Below are 18,433 nucleotides of genomic sequence, written 5' to 3'. Positions count from 1 at the left end.
ATTTAGGTCTTGGAAAAATATGCAGGTCTATTGCTCCTAATTTTGTAATTTGTAATTTTCTGTGTTGCCTGAATCAGGACCTTTTCAAACTAACAATGTGGAAAATATTATTAAATTGGGCAATCAAATGTGTGCAGAACTTCATTTCAGGTCAATTTGTAGCACGAAGACTCATGCCTTCCTCTATGCATCTGATAATGCATCTGACATACACTGCACTCTCCCTGCTAGTTGATTGTAACAGTTTGTAGGTTGGGGAAAATGCTTCCCTGACCTGTTGTTCCCAACTCAAGACACTTTGCAAGACATTGCATTGCACCAGCCTCACTGCCCCCTTGCCGCTCTGCCTCCAAAAATTAAGCAGTGATGTTGGAACAGATGGTCAAGTGAGCACCACCATCCCACCCAGAATTGCCCCAAGGCATTTTGGCACCTGAGGCGAACCACAAAATGGCACCCACACCCTCCTGGGAGAAGGTGTGGGTGAATCAGGAACAAGCAAGGGGATCATATCAGCCTTAACCAATGGTTGAAGTAGGAACCCAAGTTGCTACCCAGGGTGGATGAACTTTCAATCAAACTGGGTAACTGAAGCCCATTTTAAGAAGCGAACAACAGAAATACTTCCTTTCTGTTGTTTCCTTCCTCATCGTTTTATAACTGAGAATTATTTCAAAATTACTTGAAGGGGGATAAGGAGCCATGAAGGTGTGAACCACCTTCATTTCCCATCTCAATTGCTCAGCTTTTGAATAGTTTCTGTGAAAGGACTCTCAATTTTAATGTAATTTATGTCAAAGGGGATATTGAGATTACAGTCATACCTCAGGTTGAAGTTGCTTCAGGTTGAGCATTTTCGGGTTGTGCTCCACGGCGACCCGGAAGTAAAGGAATGTGTTACTTCTGGGTTTCACCACTCACACACGCTCAGATGCTCAAAATGACGTCACGCGCATGCGCAGAAGCGGCGAATCACAACCTGCACAGACACACAGACACAGGTTGTGTTCTGCTCTGGATGCAAATGGGGCTCCGGAATGGATCCCATTTGCATCCAGAGGTACCACTGTATATTCCAGGCTTATTGTCTAGTTTGATAACCTAAACTAAACTGGGGTAAATTGGTTTGGGTCAAAAGGGATTTCTAGTTAATGCAAATCAAGTTCTCTAAGCTTGGAGATAAGCACCCAAATTCAGCCACTGGTTGTGATCAAGTCTGTTAAATTCCTCATTTTCATATGCAAGTGATTGCTTACTTCAGGATTGGGAAACTGTGATTCTCCAGATGTTGCTGGACTACATCTCCCATCATTCCTGACTGGTGGCCAGGCTAGCTGAGCCTGATGGGAGTTCTAATTCATCTACAGCTGAAGCGCCACATCTTCCTTACCTCACCTTTTTCATAGGTGAGGTGCCCCAGAAATAGACTTCTATATGCTAGGAGAACCCTTAAAGTTCAATTATCTTAACCTGGATCTAATGCAACAGAAAAAGACAAAAAAATCAGGCAAATCTTACTTATATTTGTACTCAGAGCACTGGCAACACAGGTGTGTTCATTGAAGTCACAACTTATTCTGTCATAGCCATTATATGTCAGTCCTGTTTTGTTATAGCCAAAGAAGCAGTCCATAGGTAATGCTGATGACAGAAGCAAAAGTTTACTTTAAATTACCTCCCACAATGGCTGAGACTGGCAACCATATTCTTCAGTCCCTGACTGCAGTCCTCATTAGCTACAAATATGTACGCAGACAGCTAATGTTATCACATCCAACGCCTATGGGAAGTTGCTGGGTCCTTGATGGATAAAGGTGTCTTCTGAGCCAATGCCTCTGTTTTTGCACTTACTTGGTGTTGGGTCTTACTGAATTAGAATAAACAATATACTTTTTCTGTTCTTCCAGGCCACTAATAAAAGTGCAATGAAAGCCTCAAGGTACTGCTCAGGTGACTGCTCAGCTGGTAAAGCTAGACATAGCTCAGGGCTGTTGAAAGGTGCCAGGGACACACTGGTAGGCACTGAATAGAATACAATGACTCCAAGATCATTACTGAGAGCTGATTAAATAATTTCCTAGAACTTTGCCCCTCCTTGTTCTAATTGTGTCAGATTGTTGGGACAGGGAGAGATACTTTGACTAAGCTGATGACTGTCCTTAGCCACATTGTCTTGAATTGAAGCCAGCTCATTCCCACAGGGATCCCACAGGGATCTGTTGAGATGCTGGACTTGAGGGGTGATTGCCCTGATCCAGCATTATATCCAACCTTATGTTTAACTGATGAGGGACAGAGCAATACCCTCATTTCCCACCACCTAAGGTATTTTTTAGCCACACAGCACAGAAAGCTCGGAGGACATTCTACACCAAACTGTCTATCTTCGGGTGTCCTTCTCTTTGCTTCATGATTTATGTTAGGACTACTTAGCAGTGCTTATTGGCTTTGGGAAGAAGGGGGTAGTACTTAGGACCCTGTCAGAATCTGCACCCCTTCTGCCAGAAGCAGTACAAATGCCTCATTTTGCTGCTTCTTTCAGACCAGAAAGAAGGGGCTTGCCCAACCATTGCACTCTTCTCACACCTCTGTATGGTTTAGCCTAGGCAGTAGTCTAACCCAAATGTGCAAAGAAGAAATATATACTCAGAAAAGCCCTCATAATGCCGGAGTGATCAAACACCAAGGAGGAATGCACCAGCAGGTGACCTATGGAAGAAGAAGGCTTGGACAGATTTATGGGCCAAGGAAACGTGCCCAAGGATTCCACCAAGGAAGGACTGTTCCAGTGAGGAGCAGGAAATTATGGAAATAGAGAGCTTTCCCAGAAATCCTATATTTCTATATTATAACACAAAGCTCTTCTTTCATATTGGATGCAATCTTTTTAAGGAACTCTGTGGGAGTCAGCCAGATGCCCCTTCCAGTCTAGCCACACCTACATTGGCAGCAAACAGGTACTTTAAATGAATGTGTTCCTTTCTGGGCTTTATGATAAAACTGAGCTGGAAACAACCTAATCCTAATGAGGCACAAAGTAATCAAAAATTAGCATGTCACAAACATGCTCTTCCCAAAAATCAGGGGAACCTGGAACCTGCTTGTATCCATGGGGCCATTCAAGTTTGCACTGGCAGTTTTGTAGCTTATCAGTATTTTCTTTCTTTTTATACATGATGATATGAAAGCATTGGTCTGAGCTTTTGCAATAATAAAATAAAATAAAAAAGGCTTAATGTGCTGCCAGTGGTGGTGAGGGAAATCTCAACCTGGTGCCATCTCCCAGGGTGAGAGGCTGGGTGAGGTATTCTCCAAGGTGAAAATAGGGAGAGCATGTCATTCGGAGCCAGGGAGGGTGCTTGTGACTTGTCAATGCTGTGACTTGTTTGCAAAAAATATTGAGGAAGTAATTGCTTGCATCCACTGGAAACGTGACCCCTCTTTTACTGCAGATGAATCTCAAGGGGTATGCAGAGCACGGTCTAGCCCTTTTGTGTTGGATGAGTTTCAGTTGGTAATATTCAAGGACATTGCCCCTTGCCTCTCTTGTCTGAGGTCAGGGAGGTGATAATGCCTCCTTGCAAAAGGGGGTGGTCCCTGCCCACTTGAAGGAAGCAGTGGTGTGCCATCATCACAGGTGGGTTGTGTGAACCCCCAAAAAAATCATTTTCATGGTGGCCCTTGGCGGTGGGATGGGACTCTTGGGGTGGAGTGTCATATGACATCACCAATTAAACACAAGAGGGGTGGGGAATTGTGGCGTTTGCCTCCTATGATGCTTCAAAGAAAGGGTTAAAATGGGCTTGATGTGATTGGTCAGTGAGAATGCGAGGGGGGAGTAAAAGATAGAGTGGGAGGTTTTGAAAAGTCAGTTGAGGTTTGGGAGTTGGGAGTTGAGGTTTGTCAGTTGGCAGTTGAGGCTTGGGTGTTGGAGAAGGAAGAGGGTGGAATAGGCAGTGGGTTGGTCGAGTTGTATTGTGAGAGAGTGAGAGGAATTGTTAGGGAGATAGATACATAGTTGGGAATAATTCAGTTTGAAGTTGTTAGGAACTAAGATTTAAGAAACTGGCAAGAGAAAAATAAACCGAAACCATACGCTTATTCCTGCACTTAAAAATAAACTTCATTATTTGCTTGTGTTAACAACTGTCCCCGTGAGAAGTGGGGTGGTGGCAATGAAGAAAGCAGCTGGCAGGGAGCTCCGAGCCTGCCCGAGGGCTTTCCACCAAATGCCTCTCACCCCCTCCTTTATCCAAACTTGGGGGTGATTTATGGCAACCGCGGACAAAGGCAGCATCTTTCCAATTCCCTGGAAAGATGAGGGAGACTGATTCACTCCCCATAATCAGCCTCTAATTACCTCGTGCAAGCTGGACAGATGGTATTGGCAGCCCTCTTCCTAGGTGCCCCTAGCGGCCCCCCGGGTCCTGTAACTTTCATCCTTCCTGTCTGCTATATATGCTTCCCCATTCTGCAGTATTCATCAGAAAGATGACTTGATAATGCAAGAAAAACTTAAACTTAATTATAAAAAGCCAAATGTTTTGATTTCTGCCAATAGGTTAAAAAACACAAGTGGCAACTTGAGGAGCACCTCACTCACTGATCTGGTGAAATCTTTTAAATACAGTAACTAGGTTTATGTTTTTCAATTGGAATAAGCACTTTGTAAATACAATACATTGGTGATTAATTCAGTCAACTCTCTATCAATGTTCTGTTGGAGTAAAGGGTGTATACAGATTCTCCCAGCCCTCAAAACCTATGAAGTCAAAGTCACCCCACAAATCTGTTATGGGGTACAAAAAATGGGGATCTCCCCATAAGCGGAATTTGTAAAACCAAGGAATAAAAATATATGCACTATCTTAGAGCTGCCCAAAGCTTCTTCTTTTGGAAGTTGTCAGCTGTGCCAACGTGAACAATATAGGGGTGAGGGGTTGGTTAGCCCCGCCCCACCCAATCAGTCACATGATGTGGTGCACACATACCATCTGAATGGCAATGCCCATCAACTTGGGGGGGGGGGGCAGCTCCCTCAGACAATTTATTGGAGGACCCCTTGCCCCCTAGGAGTTGGCTCCTAGGGAAGCTGGTGTTTGCTCAGTCGTCAGAGTGCATATCCTTTCCCTTAGGAATTTTAAAAGGAGGTGGAGGTTTCAATGAGATGTTGACTTATAACAGTGGGGAGCCTCTAGCTAGGTATAAGGAAATGCTACACTTTATTGATGAGTATGAGTGTGCTAGCTAGTGAGATGGCACCTTGCCATATGAAATCTCATATTTTAAAGCATTACAGTGGTGCCCTGCAAGACGAATGCCTCGCAAGACGGAAAACCCACAAGACGAAAGGGTTTTCCATTTTCAGAGGCGCTTCGCAAGACGAATTTCCCTACGGGCTTGCTTCGCAAGACGAAAATGACGAAAATTTTTGAGTTTTTTTTCCGCTCCCCAACCCCTTTTTCTGAAGCGCTAAGCTGCTAATAGCCTTTTAGCAGCTAAACCGCCAATCCCTTAAGCCTTTAATAGCTGTTAATAGCCCTTAAACTGCCAATAGCGCTAATAGCGCTAATCCGCTAATGGGCTTGCTTCGCAAGACGAAAAAACCGCAAGACGAAAAGATTCGCGGAACGGATTCTTTTCGTCTTGTGAGGCACCACTGTATTTCTGTGCTCATCTGTCTGTCTTGTCAAATGTGCTCCTTGCTAAGGCTGGCCCAAGACATGTTGGCAGCTGAAGCAAACCACAAAATAGTACCTCCCCATTCCAGGGGAAAAGGGGTTAAGTGAAGATAGACATCACGAACAATGTGAGGGGTGAGGAATAAAGATCTCCACAGGAAACATTTCACATAGGGACCTGCAATCTCAACCCCATTTAATCTGTGGCCCAATAGCAGCAGGAATCCAATATGGGTATGACTTTCAGATATCCTCATATCTTAGGAACCTGTCTGTACCGACCTATCAGCATTTATTTACCAAAGCCAGACTAAATGTATTTCCTTTGGAAGTGCTAAATGGTAGACTGAGAGGCATCACTTATCAGAATAGGCTTTATGTCCTCAGGACATTGACTGCATGAAGCATATCTTACTGCATTATGGGCAGTATGAGCAAGCAAGGGACCAAATGATCAAACCCCTACCAGCAAATCTGCCAGAAAAATCTGAAGCCTCCCATATTAAATACCTTTTGGATGACAGGTTTGATGATATTACACTGGCCATGGCAAAGTTTCTTAGGGAAGTCAAGTGAAACAAAGATCATCAAGGTCGAGACAAAACAAAATGACCACCTCAGTTTCTCTCTTTTGTGGTTGGCTGTCTTAACTGTATTTTCTTCTGAAATTGTTCTATAGGTCTTTGGACCTCAATAAATATATATATATATATATATATATATATATATATATGCTTTCGTAGATTTTCACGGGTACAGGAATGCAGGTTTTGGTGTCCTCGGGTGTCTTCCCGTGTAAAAGTTGGGGTGTCTAGGCGACGTTTCGACGAGGTCTCACTCGTCATCTTCAGGCTGGTGCTTTCGGCTTCTTGTTACTGGAACAGAGCAGGATCTCAGTGTTTGAGTTCCTATAAATACTGTTGAGGAGGTGTGGTGTATAGCCTCCAATGTTCTGGGCAGAGAGGAGGTTCCCAGGCTAGTGTGCCTTTTCTTCTTTTGTTCCTTAATTACTTGAGGGATATCTTGAGTGATTTCTTGAGTGATTTCCTGAATCCCACTTAGGTGGGTCATTAGGTGTGGATTAGTTGCTAAAGCCTTCGTGTCTTGAACTCTTGAACTTTGTGAAGAGTTTTTCTGAGAAGATGGCTGTACTGCACTTGGTTGTGCTCTGGCTTGGCTTCGTGTATAGGGGCGAGCTGTGGTTTTGTGGCCTGTGCCAGCCAGATCTGTGTAGGGATTGCAGGGGGGTGCAGCATCCGGAGGTGCCACCCTGGTTTGGCTACTGGATGGTGTCTGTAATTTATCTGTGGAGAGGGTCTGGGTTTGGGTCTGGTGTGGTTGATTGGTGATGGCGTTCTGTGTGCCTCTGGATCTGGTGTCAGATTTTGTGGGGAGGGCTAATTTCCAGATGTCTGGCAAGCGGGATGTGTCGTCACGCTTGTTCATGTTGTGAGGGTGTTTCTCTATCTCGATGGCTTCCATGATTATTCTCTTGTGGTGATGTTCCATGTTAAAGAGCAATTTGGAATCTGCAAAATTAATTTCGTGTCCTGTTTCTTTCATGTGTTGGAAAAGAGAGGAAGTTTTTTCTTCTTTTTTGACGGCATTCTTGTGTTCTGCGATCCGTGCATTTATTCGTCTGTTTGTTTGTCCAATGTACGTGGCTGGGCAGACTTTGCAGGGTATTTCATAGACCCCTTGGTTTTCCAACTGAATTTTATCCTTGGGGTTTCTGAGGATATTGGCTATTTTTTGGTTGGTGCAAAAGGCTGTTTTGATATTGTGTTTATGGAGGATTTTGCTAATTTTATCTGTAGTGCCCTTGATATAAGGAAGGAGGGCTATGCCATTGTTTTCTTCTGTGTCTTGGTTTTTGGGGGGTGTTTCTTTTTGGATTAGCTTCGTAACCCTGTTTTGCTGGTATCCATTGGCAATTAACACATTTGAGAGATTCTGTAACTCAGTTGTCAAGTGGTCTTCGTCAGCCAGGCGTTTGGTTCTGGAGATGAGAGTCTTGGCTACGGAGTTTATTTGTGCAGGGTGGTGGTGTGATTGTGCATGTAAGTAGCGGTTGGTGTGTGTTTTTTTCCGGTAGATAGTGTGTCCTAGGGAGCCATCAGGTTTTTTGTAGATTAGGACGTCAAGGAAGGGAAGTTGGTTGTTGGCTTCTATTTCCATAGTGAATTGTATTTTGGGGTGTAGGCTGTTGAGATGTGTGAGGAAGCTATCCAGTTTTTCCTTCCCGTGTGGCCAAATTACAAAGGTGTCGTCAACATATCTGAGCCAAAGTTTGGGTTTGTGTTCTGACTTGTCTAAAGCATTGGTTTCAAAGTGTTCCATGTACAGGTTAGCGATGACCGGTGAGAGGGGTGATCCCATAGGTGCTCCTTCTATCTGTTTGTATCTTTGTCCATTGTGGATGAAGTACGTGTTGGTTAGGCAGTGGTTGGTCAGGTCCAAGATGTATTCGGGGGGATTGTATTTGTTTTGAATGGCTGTTAAGGCTTCATTAATGGGCACTTGTGTGAAGAGAGATACAACATCGAAGCTCACAAGTAGGTCATTGGGTTGTAGGTTTTGCTTCTTTATTGTTTCTATGAACTGGAAGGAGTTTGGAACGTGTGAAGAGATGGATTCTGCATAGGGCTGAAGTTGCTTGGCGAGAAATTTAGCGAGATTTTGTAGAGGTGAGCCTATGGAGCTGACTATTGGTCTGAGTGGTGTTCCTTCTTTGTGTATCTTGGGGAGGCCGTAGAGTTTGGGGCATCTGGATGATTTTTCTCTGGGGATGATTCTTAGCTGGATTTCTTCACTGATAGGAGAGGCTTTTATTTTGGATTTGGTGGTTTTTTCCAGATAGGTGGTGGGATCTGTTTTTATAGGTTGGTAGGTAGGGTCTTGGAGTAGATTTGATAGTTTTGCTTGGTAGTCCGATGTGTTCATCACAACAGTGGCATTACCTTTGTCTGCTGGGAGAATGATTATGTTGTTGTCTTTCCTCAGGTTGGTGAGTGCTTTCTGTTCTTCTTTGTGTAAATTGCTTCTGGGTGGTTTGCTGGAGCAGAGGATGTTGGTGACTTCAAGTCTGATTTTATTGGCTTCATCTGGATTGATTTTGGTTAGGCTAGCTTCGACTCCGCATATGATGTTTTCCGTGGGGATGCGTCTCGGGGCGACTGCAAAGTTGAAACCTTTGGAGAGTACTTTGGTTTCAGTTGAGGTGAGGATCCTGTCTGATATGTTATGTACTGTTTGTTTCATGGGTTGTTGTGGAGGGTGGCTGGGCTTCTGGCGTTTCTCTAGTTTGTGGAGTTTGTTGGTGTGTGTGTCTGTCTTGTGTGAGGTCTCCGTTTCAGCTCTCCAGACGGCTAGTTGTTTGCATTTGTCCCAGAGTGCAGGGTGGATTATGTTACAGAGTTTGAGGTGAAGAGTGAGTAGATCTTTGTTGGTTTGGTTTAGTAGGTATCTTTTCTTGTGTAGTTCGTTTCTGATTAGAGATAGTTCAGTTCGTTTCAGGATCCTTTCGGTAGCTGGGGTTTTAGAGTGGAATTTAAGTTGGAAGCATGTGGGAATTAAGTTGTTGTCTCGGCAGTTGCGTAGGAACAAGAGATCACATAAGATGGTGGCTCTTCGGATTTCTAGTTTCTCGTAGGTTCTTGTCAGCTGGAAGGTTTCCTCCCCGTAGAGGTGAGATATTTGCTTTCGTAGATTTTCACGGGTACAGGAATGCAGGTTTTGGTGTCCTCGGGTGTCTTCCCGTGTAAAAGTTGGGGTGTCTAGGCGACGTTTCGACGAGGTCTCACTCGTCATCTTCAGGCTGGTGCTTTCGGCTTCTTGTTACTGGAACAGAGCAGGATCTCAGTGTTTGAGTTCCTATAAATACTGTTGAGGAGGTGTGGTGTATAGCCTCCAATGTTCTGGGCAGAGAGGAGGTTCCCAGGCTAGTGTGCCTTTTCTTCTTTTGTTCCTTAATTACTTGAGGGATATCTTGAGTGATTTCTTGAGTGATTTCCTGAATCCCACTTAGGTGGGTCATTAGGTGTGGATTAGTTGCTAAAGCCTTCGTGTCTTGAACTCTTGAACTTTGTGAAGAGTTTTTCTGAGAAGATGGCTGTACTGCACTTGGTTGTGCTCTGGCTTGGCTTCGTGTATAGGGGCGAGCTGTGGTTTTGTGCCCAGCCACGTACATTGGACAAACAAACAGACGAATAAATGCACGGATCGCAGAACACAAGAATGCCGTCAAAAAAGAAGAAAAAACTTCCTCTCTTTTCCAACACATGAAAGAAACAGGACACGAAATTAATTTTGCAGATTCCAAATTGCTCTTTAACATGGAACATCACCACAAGAGAATAATCATGGAAGCCATCGAGATAGAGAAACACCCTCACAACATGAACAAGCGTGACGACACATCCCGCTTGCCAGACATCTGGAAATTAGCCCTCCCCACAAAATCTGACACCAGATCCAGAGGCACACAGAACGCCATCACCAATCAACCACACCAGACCCAAACCCAGACCCTCTCCACAGATAAATTACAGACACCATCCAGTAGCCAAACCAGGGTGGCACCTCCGGATGCTGCACCCCCCTGCAATCCCTACACAGATCTGGCTGGCACAGGCCACAAAACCACAGCTCGCCCCTATACACGAAGCCAAGCCAGAGCACAACCAAGTGCAGTACAGCCATCTTCTCAGAAAAACTCTTCACAAAGTTCAAGAGTTCAAGACACGAAGGCTTTAGCAACTAATCCACACCTAATGACCCACCTAAGTGGGATTCAGGAAATCACTCAAGAAATCACTCAAGATATCCCTCAAGTAATTAAGGAACAAAAGAAGAAAAGGCACACTAGCCTGGGAACCTCCTCTCTGCCCAGAACATTGGAGGCTATACACCACACCTCCTCAACAGTATTTATAGGAACTCAAACACTGAGATCCTGCTCTGTTCCAGTAACAAGAAGCCGAAAGCACCAGCCTGAAGATGACGAGTGAGACCTCGTCGAAACGTCGCCTAGACACCCCAACTTTTACACGGGAAGACACCCGAGGACACCAAAACCTGCATATATATATATATATATATATATATTTCCACAGGAAACAAGGACTGGAGGAGACTAGCTGCACCTCCTAATGGCCAAGGATAAGCATCAAGGACTCTCCATCAGTTTTATGTAATTTATTTACAAGAAAAACACATCCAGAGCATGGCGTGCCACAGACAAAGCACAGCCTCTCTCTTCTCCTTCTCTCTCGCTCAGCCGACGAAGTCTGAAGCCTGCCTCCCCCAGTTCCTTTCTGGGCATACTGCCAAACCTTTGCACTGAAATGTCAGGAATGCCAGCCATCTTTAATGGCTGCCTGCCTGGCCCCCTACTTTTGATCCTTCGTTCCAGAGTTGCAGAGAGAAGCCTGTACCATGCTCTCTAATGAGGAGGGGGTGCATCCTGGCCAGTTCATCCAGTAAGTCCCCATTAAGCCCAGCTCGATACAACGCCACGAGGGGCTTATCCCCCCACTCCAGCTGTTGTCACCACATATTGAACTCCAACCAAAATTGCATCACTATTCTACTCCCCTGCCTCAAATTAAGCAATTGCCTGGAAGTGACAGCCAGCCTCTGGGGGTCTTGGAACATTGTATCCATGAACACCAAAATCCCGCAAACATTGTATCCATGAATGCCAAAATCCCACCTTTCTTCTCCTTCACTTCTGTTGCTCTTAAAGCTTCTCCAGTCTCCCCATTCAGGGACTGAATTGCTGGCCTGTATCTTCCCCAGAGGGATGGGGGTGTCGTTGTGGTCTAAACTACTGAGCCTCTTGGCTTCCTGATCACGGGGTGAGCTCCCGTTGCTCTGTCCCAGCTCCTGCCAACCTAGCAGTTCAAAAGCACACCCGTGCAAGTAGATAAATAGGTACCGCTCCAGCGGGAAGGTAAATGCAGTTTCCGTGCGCTCTGGTTTCCGTCACGGTTTCCCATTGCACCAGAAGTGGTTAAGTCATGCTGGCCACATGACAAGGAAAGCTGTCTATGGAGAAATGCTGGCTCCCTTGGCCTGAAAGCGAGATGAGTGCCACAACCCCATAGTTGCCTTTGACTGGACTTAACTGTCCAGGGGGCATTTACCTTTTTTACCTTTCTTCCCCAGAAGACACAGCCTCAGACTCTGGCTTATCTGATGGTTGATTGGCTTCCAACTCTTCCTCTCTTCCTCATGAGAACAAACAGATTATTCCCTGGGGAAAAGGGGGTGGTCTGTCCTCTCTAAACTCAAACAGACAGCTTGCTTCTGCAGAGTTAGCCCTTTGCTAGCTCAGCTCAATTTCTGAGGCTGACTGTCCTGCTGTGCTCTGGGGGGCCATGTTCCTGATGACCCCTATCAATCCAGCCACCTAAGATGGTCACCACACCTTGCCTCATGGGTGGGACCATCCTGCACCTTGATATGCCAAACTACACATTCAACACCATCACTATGTAACCAGCATCACAAGTACCAAATGGGGGAAAGCATTTACAGCTCTGTGACTCCAGTGTATGAAGTTCGTCTTTTTTGAAGGATGCTATCACCGGATGCCCTAGGTATAAAAAGTTTGCCTACATGGAGATAGAGGTTCCTAAATATTTACCCAACTACTTGCTGGTTTCTCCCATCTATGAGGACTTAGTATAGTTAAAGCTATGGTTTTCCCAGTAGTGATGTATGGAAGTGAGAGCTGGACTGTAAAGAAGGCTGATCAACAAAGAATTGATGCTTTTGAATTATGGTGCTGGAGGAGACTCTTGAGAGTCCCTATCCATTCTTCAGGAAATCAGCCCTGAGTGCTCACTGGAAGGACAAATCGTGAAGCTGAGTCTCCAATACTTTGGCCACATCATGAGAAGAGAAGGTTCCCTGGAAATGACCCTGACGTTGGGAAAGATTGAGGGCACAAGGAGAAGGGGACGACAGAGGACGAGATGGTTGGACTGTGTTCTCGAAGCTAGCAGCATGAGTTTGACCAAACTGCAGGAGACAGTGAAAGGCAGGAGTGCCTGGCATGCTCTGGTAGATGGGGTCACGAAGAGTTGGACACGACTAAACGACTAAACAACAACAACAATGAGGACTTAAGAGAAGTTTTGTTCAAATATTTAAATCTCCCAACTGAGAGATAGATTGGGTATATGATTAACTTTTTATTAAGGGACAAGTGCCCATACACCTCTGAAAAAGTGGTCTGTTCTGCCTTTACAGTGACGATTATAAAGAGAAAAAATAATTCTGCTTTTATCCTGTTTTATGTATTTTTGATTTTGTAATTGCTTCAGCTAAACCAACAAATAATAATTGCATTTGTATCTGAAACAGAACTAAGAACCAAAATTTTATTTCCCATAACCATTTATTTTGTTTTGTAATGATCATAATGAAAACTTAACTATTTGTTAATGATACACTATATGGTTCTTTGTAGTTAGAATCTACAACCCACACATTTTTGAACCATTTTTCTCTGCCCCTTGCTTCCCTTTACCCCCACCAAAAGCAAAAAAGAAAGATCCACAGATCCTGAGTCCAGGATTTCACCACTAGGCCTCCAGTTCCCCCTCATTGCCATGGATTTTGCAATACACAAGGAGGAGGTCTACACTGTCCTATTTACCCTTCATGTTCAGGCTGGTGTGAGATTCCTGAAGCATCATAACATCTTTTTTGGGTAATAAAAAGCGCCAAACCCCCAGATCCAAGTCTTCTTCTGTGGATGGCACAAAAATCTGTTGTTCCACAGCCTTGGAAAGTGAAATCGTAGAGATGAATGGGTGCTAGAAGAAAAGGAAAGAAATGTTGACATTAGTCCTTTACCCAGGTACTAGGAGATTGTGCTTGTGAGGCTAAATGACAATTTTAGTTAGTTTTAAAATGTGTATATTTAAGAAATCTGCAAAATATTATTTCATTAGAACATGAATAAATAAAATTTTCAACATGAAGTTCGGATAAAAATAAACTCATATGTAATTCAGAATTGCCATCATACCCAAAGGAGTCTCAAGATTATTAACAAACAGTTTCTCTGTCAGGCTTCAGGAAATCAGAAAAGAAGGGGGCAGCTCCCACCATTCCTCCTCAGTCCAGCCTCTGACATTATATTTATAAAATATAATGAAAGTAGAGAATCTGAAAACAGGCCTATTTAACTAGATTAAGCAGATCAAATTCTTGTGTGCAGCTGAGTTGCAATAAAATGGGAGGAATTCTATCCCCGCTATCTTGTGGGCATGTTAAAAGTCACATGCTGTGGCCACACAGCAAGATTTGAAAACAACACTCCCTCTCTGGTGTGGGAACCTTGAGTGTTTTAACCTGGCATGAGACAACAGTGTGATGCAGCGACACACAAACAAAAAGCTGGAGATGCACTTCACTGTCTCTCAGGACGGTTGGATGCCCACTGAGGCTTCCTCATTGCCCCACTGTGATCTAAGCATCCATAGAATCCTCCTTTTATTTTACAAGTTTCCAAGGGCAGAAATTCTGTTGCACAACTGTAAATCCTTGCACTGATGGTCTGAGTTAGCCAGATACTGCTCATTGTCACAGAATTTAAGAAAACTTATTACATGCCTTTTACATAATAAATATGCTTTTTGAGCAAGGGGGACACATTTTGTCCTCGACTGCAACCCAATGGTGGACAGATCCAGATGCAACTGAGGTGAAGCAATGAATGCACTTTTTACTTTTGTTCAGAAGGTTTTTTTTTAATAATAATAATAAAAATAATAATAATTTTTATTTATTTATACCCCGCCCTCCCCAGCCAAGGGTAATACTCATTCTGGACAAGCAAGTAGCATTATGAGAGTTAAAGGACACAGTCCAGGAAGGCAAAACACTAAGGAAGGGTGCAGAGTGGGGCCAGTGAGAGATGTCGACCCTCTCACATTTCTAGTAATATGCAAGGGAAAGGGAAGGGAGGGGGAGAATAGGAGAACAGGAATGAGTCTGCATGACCCATCCGATGACTAGGCCCTTTCCCCCTGCCTAAGTAGCAATGTTACCTCTAAAAAGAGATCCTTTAAAAACAACACACTGGGTCTCATCCTCAAGGCAGTTGACGGTCTTCTCACTTTTACACTGTGTTGCTCCTTTGGAGAAGCAGGCTGGGCACTTCAGGCCATTTTCAGCCAGCACGTTGCGATCAGGAACTGCCAAAATCAAAAGTATAGGGAGCATGTTAATGGTTTTACAGTGGTACCTCGGGTTACATACGCTTCAAGTTACAGACTCTGGTAACCCAGAAACATTACCTCGGGTTAAGAACTTTGCTTCAGGATGAGAACAGAAATCGTGCTCCGGCGGCACGGCGGCTGCTGGAGGCCCCATTAGCTAAAGTAGTGCTTCAGGTTAAGAACAGTTTCAGGTTAAGAACAGAACTCCGGAACGAATTAAGTACTTAACCCGAGGTACCACTGGATCAGTTTTTGTACCTGTATGTTATATCATTGTAATTCACCCAAGGGCTTTACAGTTTTGGTGGGACACCTGCAAGTATTATTGGATGAAAAGATTATCTAGACCCAGTCTGGGTTTAGGACTGACATTGGGACAGATTCAGGAGAAGCCAGGTTGGAAAGGTGACCCATCCCTTCTCAGGCAGAGATGTAGGTGCCCAGTAGGTTCCTTTTCTTCACAGTTTCTCCTCATGCCTGCTTCTTCGTCCTCCCTGCCTCCCCACCCCTTGAGAGACCGTAATAGTGCTGACCTGCTCAACCCATATAGCCATCTGGGGCGGTCTCACCCCTTTTGAATGAGGCCCAGGTCCTCTGAGTACTGCTGATTGAGTAAGTATCCAGCCCTTGGCCAAATCCAATGCAAAGCCCTAACATGTTGTGGATTTTAAAATTATACAGAAACTTACGGCTGAGAGTTGCATTGTTACACAGTTCAGTGTTGCAGCAGTGCCTCTTCATCTCAAAGAATTTACCATCCCCTGCAGTGAAGCTGAAATTGCCTGAGAAACAATCGTCGGATGGTGTGCATTTATTCAAAAGTTGCACTTGATGTCCCCCTATGAAAAAGAAATTGAAAGAAATATCTAGATCTGGGAAAAATATTCAGAACTATTGCTCCTGAGGCATGTTCATTGTAATGGTTCCAATTTTCTTTGATTCCTGAATCAGGACCTTTTCAAACTAACAATATGGAAAGTATTATTAAATTTGGCAATCTAAAGTGAGGTGCTGTTTGTTTGTATGTTTGTTTGTTTTTGTTTGTTTGTTTAAATGCGCGTGCACTGCTATAACATAAGTGGAAAAAATATCAAAATGTTTTTCAGTAATAATACATACCATATTTTTCACTCCATAGGGCGCACCGGACCATAGGGCGCACCTAGTTTTATTCCCCTCCCCCCAGCCCCAAAGAGCAAAGAAACCAAGACAGCCAGTGGGATCCATCCTGCTGGCTGACTTGGCTTCCTTTTTAGCCATGCACAACCTCTCCAGCCGGGAGAGGCTGTGTGGGGCTTCGATTTTTGCCGTGGGGCTGGGGCGGGGGAAGCCCAAGCTTCCCCCGACCCCAGCCCCCAGAACAGGTCCTGGAGCGGAGACAAAGTTGCACAGCTGCCCAAAGCCCGCTCCCTGGGCTTTGGGCTGCAGGCTGCTGTCCGCAAGCCTTCGGAGCCCGGTGGGAGTTCCCACCGCGCTCTGAAGGATTGCATATAGCTTCCTGAAGACTGGAGAGCGAGAGGGGTCGATGCGCACCGACTCCTCTCGCTCTCCAGGCTTCAGCGAAAGCCTGCATTCACTCCATAGGACACACACACATTTCCCCTTCATTTTTGGAGGGGGAAAAGTGCGTCCTATAGAGCGAAAAATATGGTAAAAGATACAAGAAAAACCACATTAAAAGTAAATCAATAGATATCAATTAACCAGGGTGGAAAGATCTATTCTTAATGATCTGCATAGCCCAGGTGGAACAGAATAGTTTTCTGCTGGCATTTATGAGTTCAGCTCTCTGCCACAAGCAGTAGTCTCTTGCCTCCTTAATCCATAGGACCAACCTCTGTTTTTATCTTTGCAATTAATTTGTATAATGCTTTAAATTTGGAATGTATGCAGAACTTCATTTCACATCAAATTTCAAGCACGAGGACTCATCCCTTCTCCTATACATCTGACAATACATGTGCCATACACTGCATTCTCTCTGCTAGTCGATCATAACAGTTTGCAGGGTGGGGAAAATGCTTCCCTGAACTCCTGTTGCCCAGTGCAAGAAACTTGGCAAGACATTGCATTGCACCAGCCTTACTGACCATTTGCCCCTCTCCCTCCAAGAATGTACCAGTGATATTGGAACAGATCCCACCCAGATGTTGGAACCATCCCGCCCAGGATTGCTCCAAGGCATTTTGGCGCCTCAGACGAACCAGAAATGGCACCCATGTCCTAGGTAGAAGGGGTGGGTGAATCAGGATCAAGCAAAGGGATCAAATCAACCTTAACCAATGGTTGAAGTATGAAAGATGTTCATCAGGGTGGAGGGGCCCACACTGAATCAAGCTGGCTAACGGAAACCCTTTTTAATAGGTGAACTGCAAGAATACTCCCGTAATGATGGTTACTTCCTAATCATTTCATCACTGAGAGTTATTTCAAAATTACTTGAGGGGGGAGGGGGAGTCATGAAAGTGTGAAGCACCTTCTTTTCCCATCCCAATTGCTCAGCTTTTTTAATAGATCTCTGAAAGGACTCTCAATTTCAATGTCATTTATGGCAAAGGGAATATTCAGGTTATATTCTAGGCTTATTGTCTCGTTTGATAACCAAAACTAAATTGGAGTCCATTGGTTTGGGTCAATGGGGATTTCTAGTTAATGCAAATCAAGTTCCCCAAGCTTGGAGATAAGCATGCAGATTCAGTCACTGGTTATGAGCAGGTGATGTTAGATTCCCCATTTTAAAATGTAAGCCATTCCTTACTTCAGGATGGGAAGCTGTGATCCTCCGGATATTGTTGGACTGCATCTCCCATCATCCCTGACTGGTGGCCTGGCTAGCTGAGGCTGATGAGAGTTCTAATTCATCTACAGCTGAAGAGCCACAGCTTCCTCACTTCGCTTTTTTCATAGGTGAGTTGCCCCAGCGTAGACTTCTATATGCTATTAGAACCCTTAAAGTTCAACTATCTTAACCTGGATCTAATCAAACAGTAAAAGACAAAAAAGACAAAAAAAAAAAAAGACCAAAAAATCAGGCAAATCTTACTTATATTTGTACGCAGAACACTGGCCTCACAGGAATCTTCATCGGAGTTACAAGTTGTTTCAAGATAGCTATTGTATGTCATTCCAGTCTTGTTATGAGTATATCTGCAGTGCAGAGGTAATGCTGAAGACAGAAGCAAAAGTTTACTTCATGAATTATTAATTATTATTATTATCATTAACGTTATTATTAATTGGTTTTGCAGTTTGCTAAGTGACAAACAAAGGAGGAGGTGAGAGTCAATTAATACTTCTAAATTAAAAGGGGTTCAATTTTAAAAGCATTTTAATAGAATAGAATAGAATAGAATAGAATAGAATAGAATAGAATGAATAAAACACTCATTAATTAAAACTCTTGAAGCCATTGCCAAGAATACCGGTTAAATTATTTCCAAGAAGTGGGGAGGTGAACTCCCCCTTTCCCATGGCCAACCTTCCCCCCCATCCAGACTCTCACTTAAATATATTTTC

The 18,433-nt window shown here is 44.1% G+C and overlaps 1 protein-coding gene across 2 annotated transcripts in view; it reads right to left on the bottom strand.

The window, feature by feature from the left end:
• The window catches only part of LOC310684624 (uncharacterized protein), a 211,110-nt gene that overhangs the window by 110,491 nt on the left and 82,186 nt on the right, over positions 1–18,433 (bottom strand). The window contains exons 2-4 of one of the 2 annotated variants that reach the window (XR_014514766.1): positions 15,607–15,756; positions 14,747–14,893; positions 12,870–13,507 (exon numbers count right to left, since the gene is read on the bottom strand). The exons of the other annotated variant lie outside the window; for it this stretch is intronic. The gene's annotated coding sequence lies outside the window, so the exon portion shown is untranslated. Of the gene's footprint in view, positions 1–12,869; positions 13,508–14,746; positions 14,894–15,606; positions 15,757–18,433 lie in introns of those variants that run through there. 2 annotated transcript variants of the gene reach the window in all.

The sequence above is a fragment of the Podarcis tiliguerta genome (assembly GCF_965153285.1).
Source record: "Podarcis tiliguerta genome assembly, chromosome: 8".
Classification (NCBI taxonomy): domain Eukaryota; kingdom Metazoa; phylum Chordata; class Lepidosauria; order Squamata; family Lacertidae; genus Podarcis; species Podarcis tiliguerta.
Note: the sequence above shows the minus strand (reverse complement) of the source record. Positions and strands in the feature narration are given on the sequence as shown.